The sequence below is a fragment of the Arvicola amphibius genome, chromosome 14, assembly GCF_903992535.2.
Source record: "Arvicola amphibius chromosome 14, mArvAmp1.2, whole genome shotgun sequence".
Taxonomy (NCBI): Eukaryota; Metazoa; Chordata; class Mammalia; order Rodentia; family Cricetidae; genus Arvicola; species Arvicola amphibius.
In genome coordinates this window covers 52,164,795-52,179,391 of record NC_052060.1, presented here as the reverse complement: position 1 = coordinate 52,179,391, position 14,597 = coordinate 52,164,795, and the positions used below count along the sequence as shown (strand labels likewise).

Below are 14,597 nucleotides of genomic sequence, written 5' to 3'. Positions count from 1 at the left end.
GGGCTCTTAACTGTTGAGCCATCTCTCCAGCCCTCTCAACATTCTTCTAAGTGGACAAAGAATCTGCTTGATTCTTAGCCTTCTTCCTACAGGATGACAGAGCCCACACATACATCCTCATTTCCACATTCACAAATTCATTGCCACTGTACTGATTCCTCGGGGATGACTTCACTATCCCCATTTATCCAAATTTACGTCGGTCTTCACAAGAAGTCCAGGATTTTCCATATGCTCAGAAGTTCTTGGGTTCCCCCCCCCCCACATCTAATCTATTGTTTTTCTTTAAGATTTATTTTATTGGTGTAGGTGTTTTGCCTGTATGTATGTTTGTGTACCATACGTATCCTTTGTGCCCTTGAAGGCCAGGAACTAGCCTCGATCCCCAGGAACCAGAGTCACAGATGGTGTGAGCCACCACACAGGTTCTGGGAATGGAACCCAGGTCCTCCAGAAGAGCAGCAAGTGTTCTTAACAGCTGAGCGCTCTCTCTCTCCAGCACCAATGTTTGCTTTAAAAAATTATGTATATGTGTCATGTGCTAGGGGAACAGAAGCATGACTGGAGCCGAGTTACACAATTGGTTGCAAGCCATCTGCTGTAGGTGCCAGGAACCAAACCCTTTGCAAGGGAAGTACACACCCTTGATAGTAACCTATCATTTTTTATTGCTACCGCTCTGACCCGAGATTCTTCTGCAACTTGCCTGAATTACTGCATCAGTTTGATTAGTCTCTCTCCAAATTTGTTCCCTATGGTGTATCCTTGAGAGAGTAGCCAAAACCATTCTTTAAAAATACACTTGGTCATATTACTCATCTGCTCAAAATTCCCCAACAGGTGCCCTCTTCAGAATGAAAGCAAAGTCCATGCAGAGCCTACAAACCCTACGTCATCTGTCCCCAGTTCCAGGGTCATCTTCAGCCTTCCCCCTGGTAATCCTCTAGTGTTTAATCCAGCCACGCTGGCATCCTTGCTACTTCTTCCATCAGAAATCCACAGATTAGTGCTTAGCAGGTGCTGAGGAGATTAAGAGGGGTGGAGGAATGAGAAAAGGCTTGCCAGCGGGTACTGTATCAATCAGGGTTATTATAGTGCAGAACGGACAGGATGAATACGTTATGAAGAGGGGGGTGCATTGGAATGGCTTTTATGATAGGGGGTAGGTAGTCACACAATGGCTGTATGCATGCTGGGCAGGCTGAGGATAAGGCCGTCTGTGAAGCTAAGTGCATAATACCAATCTAGCACTAAGCATCTAGGAAATTCTTGGTGAGTTGATCTGTGATCCACATAAGAATTAAAAAATGCTGGTGTCTGATGTCAGTGAAAGATGGTGGTAGCAGGGATAGACCCCTCCACACCAGTGAGAAGCCAGGACAGGCAAGCAGTGCTGTCTTCGGGATTCTTTGTATCTGGGTCACCATCCAAATGGTGCTGGGCATGGGGAGAACATCTTCTCACCTCATTTAACCATTCCTTGACATACCCTCTCACACATGCCCAGAGACATGCCTTAGTTGAGCCCAGATCTAGTCCAGTCAACAATCTAAAGTGTTAAGTAACCATTCGATAGGAGAAATAAGCCCTGGTGAAATAGATTTTTGTGTCCACATGTTAGAATAACCTGGAGGAGAAGGAGCAGCCACAAGATGAACTGTACCGGTGACCCGAATTCCGTGAATGATGTCATCATTCGAGTTGCTACACTCCAGGAAAAGTCAACGTATCTTAAAACCTTGTGAAGAACACTTTATATATAAGTGTAAAACAGTATAGGCTGAGAAAACTCAACATAGGTTTTCACCTCCTTGAATTAAGCACGAGGCTGTGGGACAATGGAGACACACAGGATGTAAGACAATTCAGTAGCCCAGACAACAGAAGATGCCTAGGATTTTTGGCTCCAGCATCTCCATCCAGGATTGTTTCCCAATCAGCAGCAAAAGCAAACTCACTCTAATACATTTCCAAAACAACTCCCCGGGCCAGTTCAATGTCCAGTGGGCTCTCCTGTGTCACTGGCTTCCCCTCTGTGTGACTGTCCTGCTGGCACATTGTTCTCTTCATGGTCCCTCCCTTCCTTGGCTCTAATGGTCTTCACTCCTGCAGCTCTTCCTGCCTGCCATCATCAGAGGACTCCTCACCTCCTCCTACCCACCCCTGCTGCCCTTCCCTTTGTCTCTACTCAGGCTTCCCAACTTCCCCTCCTACATCAATGGCTCCTAAGATTCTGTATCACCACGTAATATCCAAAGTAGCATTTCCAACTCTGTGTTGTCATTCACGCCCACAAAGCCTCGTGTTTGGCTCCAAACCAAACTGACTATCTTTCTCACTGGAAAATTTTGTATTCCAGTGGTTGCATCTGTGTTTGAAACAACAACCACCACATCTTTAATACAGAAAGTGATAACTGCCTTGGGTTCCCTCCTCTTCCTCCCCTGCATGCAACTGTTTGCCTTGCTTTGCCTATTTTCTCTTCCAAGACTCTTCAGCTGCTTCCTGTCTAGTTTAAGACACTGCCCCCAGCTTCGAACACAGTCACAGACTCTTAACACAGCTTCCACTCAAATTCATTTCTTGATAACTTCCACAAAAGGAATTTCTGTAGATAATAATAGTAGCTACCATTAGCTCAGTGCTTATAATAGGACACATACTATTCTGAGTGTCTCCTGCCTATTTTAATCTGTGCTGCCACTCACAGGCATTGTTACACAACTGGTATTTCTTAAATTTTAATGCCGAGGTCAAAGTGATTCAGAGAGGTTAAATAACTTTGAAGTTCATAGACCTAACTCGGAAGTGATAATGCCGGGACTCTGGGTCTCTGTGACTTCTGAGGTCCTAGCTTTCATTTGTCTCCTTTGCGACAATAAATTTATCATATTCCATCTTACAATCTTTACCTCTCTCCCACTGCCTTTTCCTTCCCACCCTGCTCTCCCAATGCATTGGGTGACTCTCTTTGGACCTATCACCCATGCACCCATTTATGTATTTTCTTTTATTAAAACATATTTTTCATAAAATATATTCTGCTTCCCCTCCTCCCACTCCTCCCAGATTCTTCCCACTTACCCAAATCCATACCCTTCCTTCTTTTGTCTCATTAGAAAACAAACAGGCAACTAAAAAAATAATAACAGCATAAAATAAAAAAGAAGAAGAAGACAAAACAATTAAATAAGATAACAGGGGAGGAAATGAGGCAAAGAAAAAACACAAGAAACGCATACAGATGCTGAGACAAACACATAGAAATCCCATAAAGACACAAGACACAAGGACAGAAACCAAAATATGTTAGCAAAAGACCTGTAAGGTGAAAAAAAAAAAAAACCCTCCCAAAACAGCAGTGAGTTCATTTTGTGTTGTCAGTCTCCCGCCAGGGCATGGGCCTGCCCTTACCGTGGTCTATAAACCCGTGAGACTGTGGGAGGAAACTAATTTCCTTTGCACGTGGTTATCAATCGGAGATAGCCCTGGGGTTGGGGTTGGGGATTGGGGGGTTTGTGTCCACCAGCACCCCACTTGGCTTAGACCTAGAGCACCATTTATAAATCTATTTACCAGCTGCTTCTGATGGGCGTTTGTGGACCTGTGTGCAACTGTCTTCGCATGTCTTCTGTGTGAGCGTGTGGAGAGGCCAAAGATCTACGGGTGTCCTGCCCACATTTTTGTTTGTTTGTCTCAGTCTCTCTTTGGCCTGGAACTGGCAAAGGATCCCAAGCTGAGCTGGCCAGCAAGCTTTCGGGATACTCCTAGCGCTACCTGTCTCAGAGTTAGGGCTGAACCTGATGCCACCGTTTTTTAACTGCTGGGGAGAGAAATCTGTTGTCACCTTTGTGGCTCATTTTTCTTAAAATGGGACTAATTTCTAGAACTCTTTCTGAGATTTTTTACACGTCACAGTCCAGCACTTTCCTGCTTGAGCTAGCTCTCCCGACCTCACCAGCTGTCTGGAGAAAATGCTCCACAAAGGTCCCTCTTCTTTAGCTCTCCGCGCTACAGCTGCTCCCAGCCTCCTTCTCCCACTAGGTCCCCCTAACAGCTAAGAGAAGGGTGGGAGGAGGAAGTGACTGATTAGGGCTGACTCCAACCTCCTCAGGAGCACACACACAAAACTGTCTTTAGCTTTTCTTTGCTTAAATCCCATAGTTGCATTATGGATCTAACAGAATGAAGCGAAGGCTAAACAGCGCTTTGTAGAGAGGAAAGTGGTGGGTGAAGGGAGAGGCCAGTGACCCTCCGATGGAGTTAGACTCTTTCTCCAACAAGAAAACAGGAGCCCCTAAGCAAAGTACGCCACACAAGTGTTCACAGTGAAGAGGAAGCGGAGCCCTACAAAATAGGAACTTGGCCTGGGAAATCTCCTGAAATCATTGTTGCTAACGGCCAGCTCACGCAGTTCAGCGGGGCTATCCGCAAGAAAATGGTGTGAAGTCGAAAACCTCCACTGTACTGATTTTCCCAGGAGGGGCCCCTCTCTTCTGCTCCCGGGAAGTTTTGAGCCATTAGCAGTCGTTCTCCTCGGAATCCCAGCGGAATCGCTCCTTTCCTTCTCGGTCTCTTTCCTCTCCGCCCCCATCTCCCGAGACCCCTGGGGCCACGGTGGACTACAACTCCCGGCGTGCCGCGCGCGCCCGGCGTTTCTCTGGGCTCCGCGCGTGGCGGCCACCGAGCGGCTGGGCGGGAGGTAAGTGATGGGCTCACAGACCGTCTAGGGAACACGCCCGCCCTCCCTCCTCTCCAGGATGAAAGGAACCAGTGAGCACCAGGATAAGGACAAAAACAAAACAAAACAAAACCATCCAAATTACCCCCAGACGCCCGCCCCGCGGTCCCTGTGTGTTCGGCGCCCCGCGGGCGTGCACTTTGTCACCTGGAGTGGAGCAGGGCAGAGCTGGCGGGACGGGACAGGGTGCTAGGCTCGGCGCCACACCCCTAGAAGCTCCCACCCAAGGCAGACCGCCCGGTTCTCCCTCCGAATCTCTGCAGAAACTTTCCCCTCTGTCCCCTGCGCCACCGCGAGTTGCTTAGCCGACCGCTGGCCGAGAGGACGCCCGTCCTTTGCCCTGGAGACGCCCTTCGGGACGCGTGCAGCCCTGCCCTCGGGGACGTCGGTGCAGCACGGGACCAGGCAGAAGGTTCCTACAGTACAGCCTGGCTTTCCTGGGCCGCCTGTGCTTCCTGGAGGTGGGTGCCGGTCAGTATAGAAGCCATCTCTCAAAGTACCTAGTCGCCCGTCCTTCCTGACTGGCCTCCCCTCCCCCACCCGAGGGCGCTTTCAAGTGGCCTCCAAAGTTCTTGGTTCCAGAATCCTGAGGCCAGGCTATCAAAAGTTACCTTAGTACAGATGCACTGCCTTAGAAAGTCTCGTTTGGGCGCCCTCCCCCCCCCCCACACACACACAACACAACACAACACGTTTTATAATCACAAAACACACCACTTGCAAACAGCACACAACTCACACGTACTTCCCCTCACACAAAAACAATGTTAATATACAGGTCTTTATAAGAGCAAATGACTAACATGCTTGTTAGAGTGTGCAAAGATGAGAGGGTGAAACACACACACACACACACTCACAAATGTCAACTTATTTCCAAAGTTATAAAGTAGCTGGCCGGTGAAACCTTTTACCATCAGTTAGGACACCTTTGTGGCTCACTCTTGATGAAATGGGAACAATTTCCTGTAACACTTCCATAAACACATCTATTTAACAGGCAGACTTTTGATCACATCAGGCAGGAAGAGAAGGTTGGTCTGTTTTATGTGAAGGGGAAGGTGCTCTGAGAAACTTCAGAAAGTCCTTCCTCCTGTGAGTGTACCTGGGGAAGACTCAGGGTTCCTCCATCTTTCCCTTGGAGAGTGGCGCAGACAGAGCTGCCGGGAGAACTGTCCAGTCCCTTTGGCTGTAGTTGGGAAGTATGTCAGGAGTTTCACATCAAGTCCCAAAGAGTGGATCTGTTGAGTTAGCGCTCCATCGCCTTTGTTTTGGCCCTTCGTGATAAGGAATACACAGAAATATTGAGCACTTACAACTCGCCCCTGAAAATTTATGACTGCTTTTGCAGCGAGGCAGTGGCAAAGCCCAGGAGAGAGAGCCTTTGAAATACTTCTCAGTTGTGGTCCTTTGGGAAGCTGAAAACTTCTAAAGCCACTCCTAAAACCAGGTGTGTGGGTGGGTGGGATGACTTAGGAATTCAGGACCCAAATTTATATTATACGTGTTGACCTTTGATCTCTGAATGTCCTTAAGAGTTAGTAAAGCAGAGGCAGACCGCTTTCTCCTCACTTCTGCCTAAAATCGACACATCACACGTGACCAAGGATTCTCGGGGTCATTGGAAGGAACTTGAATTCTCCCTGTTTTGAGTGGATTTTATTAGTTTGTTTTGTCCTTGTCTTTTGGCGTGGGTTTTTGTTGGGGGGGTGGGGGTTGAGGATTGGTGATTATCTTGAACTAAAAGTGTCGAAATGTTGATTGGCGTGTGTTTACCACTCATGCACAAATGCTTATGAGTCTTATGGGACAGGAATGCCCCCCCCCCACACTATCCCAGTAGCAGTTCCCAGACAATCCAGGACCCTGTAAGATAGGCCAGGTAACAATGGAAAACTCACCCTTTGCTGAGTTTCCCTCCTGATTTGGGATGATGGTGCTAGGTTGGAACATCTTTATTACATGTGACTTTGGCAACACCAAGTGCTAATGGGTTAGAAGTGTTGGCTGAATTGGCGGGGGGAGCTTTATTTTTATGCAACTGAGCTAAACCACTAAAATTAAACCTTGCTGGAGTGTGTTTTCTTCTGTAGAATTAAGATTTGGTTTGGGTTGGGTTGCCTTCCTTGGGTGGACTGTGAACGTGTTTTTCAGGAACACTGGTCTTCTATTATACGTGCTCTTGGAAAGATGCTGCTTCCTACATCGTGGAGTGAAGGGATTTGCTGGCCCGCCAGAGCTTTCCTTATCCTCACAAAGAGATTACTTAAAAGCCAGCTCTGGGGACTTTGTCCATGCCTCTGTTAGGAAAAAAAGACTAACGCGGACGGCAGCTTCCTAGTGTTCACTGTGTGTAGCCCGTAAGCCCTGGATTTTCTCTGATTTTTCCCACAGGAAGAAAATGAAATAGTTTTCAACATGGCATGGCTATGCAGAACAACAGTCAAGATCTATGTGGCAACAGGGAAAGGGAGGGAGAAAATAACAGGCTACTTAGACTGCTTCTTTTTCCTTGTACAAAATGTGTACAAAAAGAATTCTGCCTGTTTGGAAGTGGTGGTCATTCTCTTGCACTAATTGTGCTGAAGGTAGTTAGCTAAAGTGAACAGGAACGCTGTAGCTTTAAAAAGTCAGCCATGAACCAGAAAGCAGTTGAGGCTTGTGTGTGATTCCTAACGTCATGTTGGCTGAGAGCCAGCCTGGTTTTATTTCTCTGTGTCAAATTGTACCTCCTTATTGAATTCCTTGGCCAGAGAAAACGTTGGGGTTTCTTTGGCTGTTCTTGATAAGCCTATAAAAATGATGTGTTTTAGTTGCTTCTAGGTAGGTTTTCTTCTTACTCTTTCAGGGGAAAAAGAAAAGGAAAATAACAGTAGTGATAATGAGACAATGAAGTGTGCCGCCGTGAGCTGTTTTGTTTTGTTTCTGGGATGCTTAGCAAACGGTGGATGTTCCCAAGCGAAGTGCCGTTCTGGTAGCTGGTGCAGCAGCACGCTCTCCCTGCCTACTCTGACTGTGGATGGATGGATGCGATAGCTATATGTATATTAAGTGTTGGGTTTCTTTAGCAGGGATCTAAGCGACTTAGCAACTGGAAGTTTGTGTGTGTGTGTGTGTGTGTGTGTGTGTGTGTGTGTCGGGAGTGGAGATTATCTCAAGCCTGCAATGTTGTTTGCTAATCATCCACTTTGGGAAGAATGATAGCATCTTCTGACTATATTGAATGATGTTCTTGCCATGTCACAGTAACCCCTGGAGGAGGAGTGCCGAAGTCTAAAGTGATTAGAGAGGAAGTGTATTTAATTTATGGCTTCGGCTGAATATGAAGAAACTCTGGACCAGGCTTTTTGTTTTGATTTTTCTTTTCTTTAAAGCAGCCCTCCCCCCATTTTGCTAATTGTATATGAGTTGTGGAGGGTTTTTATTTTTTCACATGTTCCTCATCTGATAAATGTAAAGACAGTCATGGGTGTTATTGTATCTCAAATGTTTTGCTGATTGTATGTAAATCTGATGGGCTACCTCTCCCCCCCCCACCATCACCCTTTCTGTGCTAAGCTATCTGATTTGGTGTGTGTGTGTGTGTGTGTGTGTCAGAGAGAGAGAGAGAGAGAGAGAGAGAGAGAGAGAGAGAGAGAGAGAGAGAGAGAGAGAGAGAGAGAGAGAGAACTCTGCTTTAAATCGGTATGGCCATCTCCCAGAGTTTTGATGAGAATCTGAGGTAGCAAAACATTTTCTGACAAAAGCTTGAGTTAATTCCCTTCTGCATTTCATTGATAGCTAGAAGCAAGGGGACTGAAAAAACAAACAAACAAACACACAAAAAGCAAGAAAGAAAGAAAAAGGAGGGGAAAAAAACACAGCCCACACTGAGAGGGGGCCAGAAAGAGAGGATGGTTTTCCCCAGTTTGAGTCTGAGTTGCAGTGTCTTCAAGGAGCCTGGGCATCCTTGAGGATCCCAGCCCCGTTTTGGAAGGAGGCTTCAGTTCCATTTACACCTTCTTACTGTCAAGATGGGGAGGGCACTGAAAATAAAAGCACCCAGCCCATCACCCAGTCCTTTGGGCTCTCTCTCTCCGGTCACTGGGGACTGGAGATTTAAACAAGCATCAGGGGACCGGTGTGAAGCTGTAAAAGGGACCATTCGGTTTCTAGTTGAGAATATGTATTCTCTCACTTTCTAAGAATTAAACCCAAGCTTTTCTCCCGTATTGATTAGTTGCGGAAGTAAAGGAACCCTGCAAGCCTTCCCATGCTCTCTGTTGACATGGACAACAAGGGACATGGCTGTGTTGGTGTCAAAAAGTAAGTGAGGCCGGCTTCTGAGTTCTGCTTCTGCCAACAACACAGGGACCTGGTGTCTGGTGTTGTTCTTCTTATCTACTGTAGTACAGCATTGGGGGGGGAGGGGTCCGTCTGTCTACAGTGGCCACCAGCTACCTGTCCCTGTTTAACTCCAGTCTGTAGTTCAGCTCTCTGACAAGTGGGAGCTTTTGGAGTCAAGGCTTGCGGAAGGCTGACAGTGTCATGCTCTGGATCAGAGGCTTGAGGAATTAAGCCCTCCATTCTCATATGAGACAAAGTCTGTGCAGGCATATTCCCAAGTTCATAGGCTGCTAGGGTGGGGGCAGAAAGTAGAGGCTGAGGTTTGTGTTTGTTTTAATAACGCCACCTCCAACTTCAAAGCTAAGAGTGACAGGTGGGGGAGAAGTTTGCTTTCGTCAGGTGCTAAGATTAACAACTTCTCTGCCTGATTTTTTAATTTTTCCTTGAAGGTGGATTACTTCGGTGTATATAGAGGAGGTCTCTTTGAATGTTCTCCTCCCAGGTGGCACTCCGATTATGTTTGCTGTCTAAGGGTTATGTGTCGGATTCTTCTTAGGAACATACAGGGGGTTGTATGACTCACCATTTCTAGAACCTAGGAAAAGCTAACTTGCAGGACATCTGGGACTCCATTGTGCTCACTGGGGAATTATATTGAAACTGTAACCATCTTGGTTACAAGGGGGCAGAAACTTCCAGGAGGGTGTCAACCATGTCCTTTCTGTCCTTTTGTTCAACATCTTGTCCATAGAAGTCATGATAGGTGAACACAGAGGCATGTGCTGTAGTTTTATGAGTAGAATGTATGTTTCAATTCACAGAAACATTAGATTAAAATTAACTTAATAAAATTTCTTTAAAAAAAAAAAAAACAATTCCGGAAACTGATGTGCTGACATCTTTCCCATTAGAGATGAGGCAGAGAAGTGGGCGGGCCACGGAGGCACCTGCTCTTTAGGTGTGGGGCTTGTGAGAAGTTAGCTATAGTATGAGCTGTAGTGGAAACATTCTTGACTCGCTTGTCCAGAAGGGTAGCCATCAGTTCAGTGTGGCTGCTAACGACTTGGAATATGACTAGTGTACCCGATGAAGCTCTTCTCACTTCATCTCTGTCGCTGTAAAGGGGACAACCGTAGTCAAACCTAGTAGTGAAGGCCTGGAGAGCCAGCTGCTCGGGAGGCCGAGACAGATAGAAGACCCAACATGGATTCTAGAACGAGTCTGAGGCCAGGTTGAGCTACTTAGGGTGGCCCTGTCTCAAAAACAGAAGGGAAAAGAAGAAGGCAGAGGCAGCCCAGTGGTAGAGTGCTCACCTAGCAAGTGTGGAGCCCTAGATTTGATCCCCATCAATAATAACAAAAAAATTTCATTGAAATATAATACATGTATATAGCAAATTGCCTGTGCTTAAGAGATAAATTTGGGTAAGTTTTAGCATTTTTGTACCGGTCAAGCTACTGCTACCATTGACATAATGAACAGATGCCTCTACTCCACTTTCCTCATAACCCTTAGCAGTATCCCCTTCCTGTTTCCTGCGCCCATATCCCCAGGCAGCCATGGATAAGATAGCAGGCATTGTAAACTCATTTGACTTCACTAAAATTTTTCATAAGTGAGTGTACTTTGTACATATATATAATTCATATAAAACACCTGCTTATATAGATTGGTATCACAATATAGTCTGTAATTTATGCATATTGCTGTATTACTGGTTCATTATCATTTTTTTTGATTCAGTGTCTCACTATGACACACACCATTGCTTGCTGGAACTTGTTGTGTAAACTAGGCTGGTCTCAAACTCACAGAAATCTGCCAGCCTCTTCCTCCCAAGTGCTGGGATTAAAGGCATGCACTACCAATACTCAGCTTAGTTCATTGCTTTTTACTACAGAGTATTATTTTATAACCTAGGCACACAAATATTTATCCAACTACATGGTGACAGAGAATGGAGTTGTTTCCATTTTTGTAGGTATTATCCAAAATGAAGTTGCTTTGATTGTTCATGTTCAGGTCTTTATGTGAATAGGTGCTTTATTCCATTTTGTATGTACTTAGGAAGGAATTAGAGTGCTTGGCTATATGATAGGTATATGTTAAACTTTGTAACAAGCCTTTTCCAAATGCATTACTATCAACAGTGTATATCTCAGCCGTCGCATTTCCCCCATGAAATCTTCCCTATTAGAGATAGTGATGAGGGTTTCACTCTCGTTTCCCTAATGCCTTTTGATGCTAGCTGTCTTCTCTCTGATGTTGATTTGATATCCGTGTATCTTCTTGGGTGAACTGTTGTTCAAATCTTTCACCTCAATTTTTATTGGCTTTTATTCATATTTGTTGTGTAGAATTTCTGTGCACTATGAATACATATTTTATTGGATTAGTATTTTTTCATAATTGTGCCACAGGATTTCTATGTATTATAAATACAGCAAGTTCTCTATTATGACTTGATTGTAGCTTGTTTTACTGTTCTCCTTTTAAAGTCTTTGAAATTGAAAAAAGTCTTTAATTTTGCTGTAGTCCTGCTTATTTCTTTCTTTTATGGATAATGCTTTGGGTGTCACAGTTAAAAATTCATAGACCAAAGTCTTGGTAACTTTCTTCTAAACATTTGATAATTTTAGCTTTAGGGATTTAGAACTATAATGTTTAAGTTAGTTGGGTTTTTATTTTATATGTATGTATGTGAATCTCTGTGTGGGCATGTGAACGTGCATGCAGGTGCCTGTGGAGACCAAAAGGAGTTGTATGGTCCCCTGGAGCTGGAGTTCCAGGCTGTTGAGAGTTGCCCAATGTGGGTGCTGGGAACCAAACCCAGGTCCTCTGTAAGAACAGTAAGCACTCTTAACCACTGAGGCATCTCTAAAACCTCTCAGATTCGTTTTCATTTGGATAGTGAAATAAATATTAACATGTTTTATTTGTTTGTGTGTATGTGTGTGTGATTGTGATGGTGATTTTTTTAAATTATAGATAGCCAAATTATCTAGCACCATTTGTTCAAATGCTTCTGCAACATTTTTTGACAAATAATTGATTCTCTGTGTGTGGGTCTATCACTATCTGATTCACTGATTGTTTACATATATGTGTACCAATGTAGCACTGCATTGATAACTGGAGCTTTGATAACTATGGCCTCACGTAGGCAGTGTTAACTAACTTTGCTCTTCTTTTTCATGGTTTCTTTATATTTCCTTATGATTTTAGAATTAGCTATCTCCCCGGGGTCGGGGGAAGAAAGGAAGGAAGGGAGGGAGGTAAGAAAGAAACCTAGTGGTAATTACATTAGGAAAACCTGGTGACATTTTAATTAGCATTTGCATAAACTGGTTTGGGGAGGACCAATACAGTGAGCACAGTGTGTCTCCCCATTCACCTGGCTCTTTAACTCCTCAGAATGCAGTATAGACTTGTCAATGCCGGTCTTTTTGCCTGGTGTGTCCCTAGATCTTTCTTGTTTTTATGATATGATGGTTGTTATTGCTGTTCGAATTTCCATCGCCTTGTTATTAGTCTGTAGAGCTAGAGTTGATTCTGTGTGGTCTTATTTTCTACAACCTCACTAAACTTATTTCTAATCACATTTTTAGTAGAGTCTACAAATTTTAGAATCTGGACGACATTATTCCTTGTCCTTAAATACAGTTTTACTTACTGTCCTCGAGCTCGGTGTTTTTGCTTATATTTCCTTCCATTTTGTTAAGTAAACTCTCTGGCAAATGATTAAAACATGTGATAATAGTAGACTCTCTTGTTTTATTCTTTATTTTACTGTCTCTCATCCTTTTTATCCCATAGACAAGTGTCGTTTTATCCTGTCACCTGCTTTTAAGATTTTTTTAAAATTTGTGTTCTACTTTGATTATGAGGCTTGGAGTGACATTTTGTTTCTTGTTCTTGGGGCTTGTTTTGTTTTTTAGGTCTGTGAGTCTAGTTTTCATTACATTTGAAGCAATATTTAACCATTATTATTCCAAAACATGTCCCTTTCCCCATTTCTGTATGTGTTTGACTACTTGATATTTCCCATAATTCCCTGATGCTTTGCTCATTGTTCAGTGTTTCCCCTGTTTGCTTTAAGTAGCTTCTGCTACTGCATATTTAATTTTTCTCAGTTTTGTCTCTTAAAATTCTAATCTCTTGCCGGGCGGTGGTGGCGCACACCTTTAATCCCAGCACTCGGGAGGCAGAGGCAGGCGGATCTCTGAGTTCAAGGCCAGCCTGGTCTATAAGAGCTAGTTCCAGGACAGGCTCTAGAAACTACAGGGAAACCCTGTCTCGAAAAACCAAAAAAAAAAATTCTAATCTCTTGTTTAAAATATCCATGTATATTTTTATTCATAAAATATATTCATCATCTCTAAAAATTAATGTTGAAGGTGTGTGTGTGTTCATGTTCCATGTCTTAACATACTTAAACTTTTCTCTAGCTCGTTGATATGTAGAGTATAGACATAAAACTTTAATTATTTGAAGTAATTTCTCAATTTTAACTGGCTAATATTTGGTAATTTTTTTATTAGATGGTAGGCAGTGTGGATTTTACTCTCTTCAGTGCTGGATTTTTCCTAAATTTATATAATTGTTTGATGTAGGTTCCTGGGTGCTGTTTTCTTGGAAACCGTTTATCCTATCAACTCTCTCCTCAGTTTTCTGAGCCAGGACCAAAGCTGCATTTGATCTAGGTCTGTTTCCTGGCCTTTTACTGAAGCAAGACCCCTCCTTTGTACTATACCAGTGCTCCTGAGTTATGAGATTTTCCCAGCTGACAGGTTAGAAAAGGCACTGTTTTGCCCATGCATGATCTCCGATGATTTTTTTCCCTCTAGTACTTCTGGGTGAATTTTTTGCCTCAGCCTCAGAAAGTTCTACAGAAATACTGATGAGAAGTTTGCTGAACACTCCAGGGAAAGCCTCTGCAGGTCTTTTGAGTTAGTCTCTACATGTTTTCCTCTCCTAGCTGTCCAGAATGCTTACTGAAACCCTCTCCAGAACCTGAGTCCGTGCTCTTACCTTTCTGCTTTCCTTTCTTTCAGGGTTGTGATTCTCTAGGGACTATGGCCAATGTTTTGAGTGACGTATTACTTTATATTGTCTGCTTGTTCAGTTTTGAGTGACGTATTACTTTATATTGTCTGCTTGATCAGTTTTGAGTGACGTATTACTTTATATTGTCTGCTTGTTCAGTTTTGAGTGACGTATTACTTTATATTGTCTGCTTGTTCAGTTTTGAGTGACGTATTACTTTATATTGTCTGCTTGTTCAGTTTTGAGTGACGTATTACTTTATATTGTCTGCTTGTTCATTTGTCTTACAAGAGTAGAAGAATGAATGTGGCCTTCATTATCCCCTTGGACTGAAAGTAGGCACTTCACTCAACCCACATGGCCACAGACGACCCTGTAACACTGGAGAAGGAAGACTTAGGGTATCATGTAGACTCTCTAAAGTCACAAAACACCCAGTCTTAAGGATGTGGCTGTGCACTGTAAGACGTCTGTAGCATCTGCA

The 14,597-nt window shown here is 43.9% G+C and overlaps 1 protein-coding gene across 4 annotated transcripts in view; it reads left to right on the top strand.

Moving 5' to 3' along the window:
- Positions 1 to 4,666: 4,666 nt before the first annotated feature.
- Positions 4,667 to 14,597, top strand: part of Samd13 (sterile alpha motif domain containing 13) — a 30,853-nt gene continuing 20,922 nt past the window's right edge. The window contains exons 1-2 of one of the 4 annotated variants that reach the window (XM_038311473.1): positions 4,667 to 4,702; positions 5,005 to 5,202. The gene's annotated coding sequence lies outside the window, so the exon portion shown is untranslated. Of the gene's footprint in view, positions 4,703 to 5,004; positions 5,213 to 9,023; positions 9,047 to 14,597 lie in introns of those variants that run through there. The other 3 variants (XM_038311475.1, XM_038311474.1, XM_038311476.1) reach the window with 3 other exon arrangements.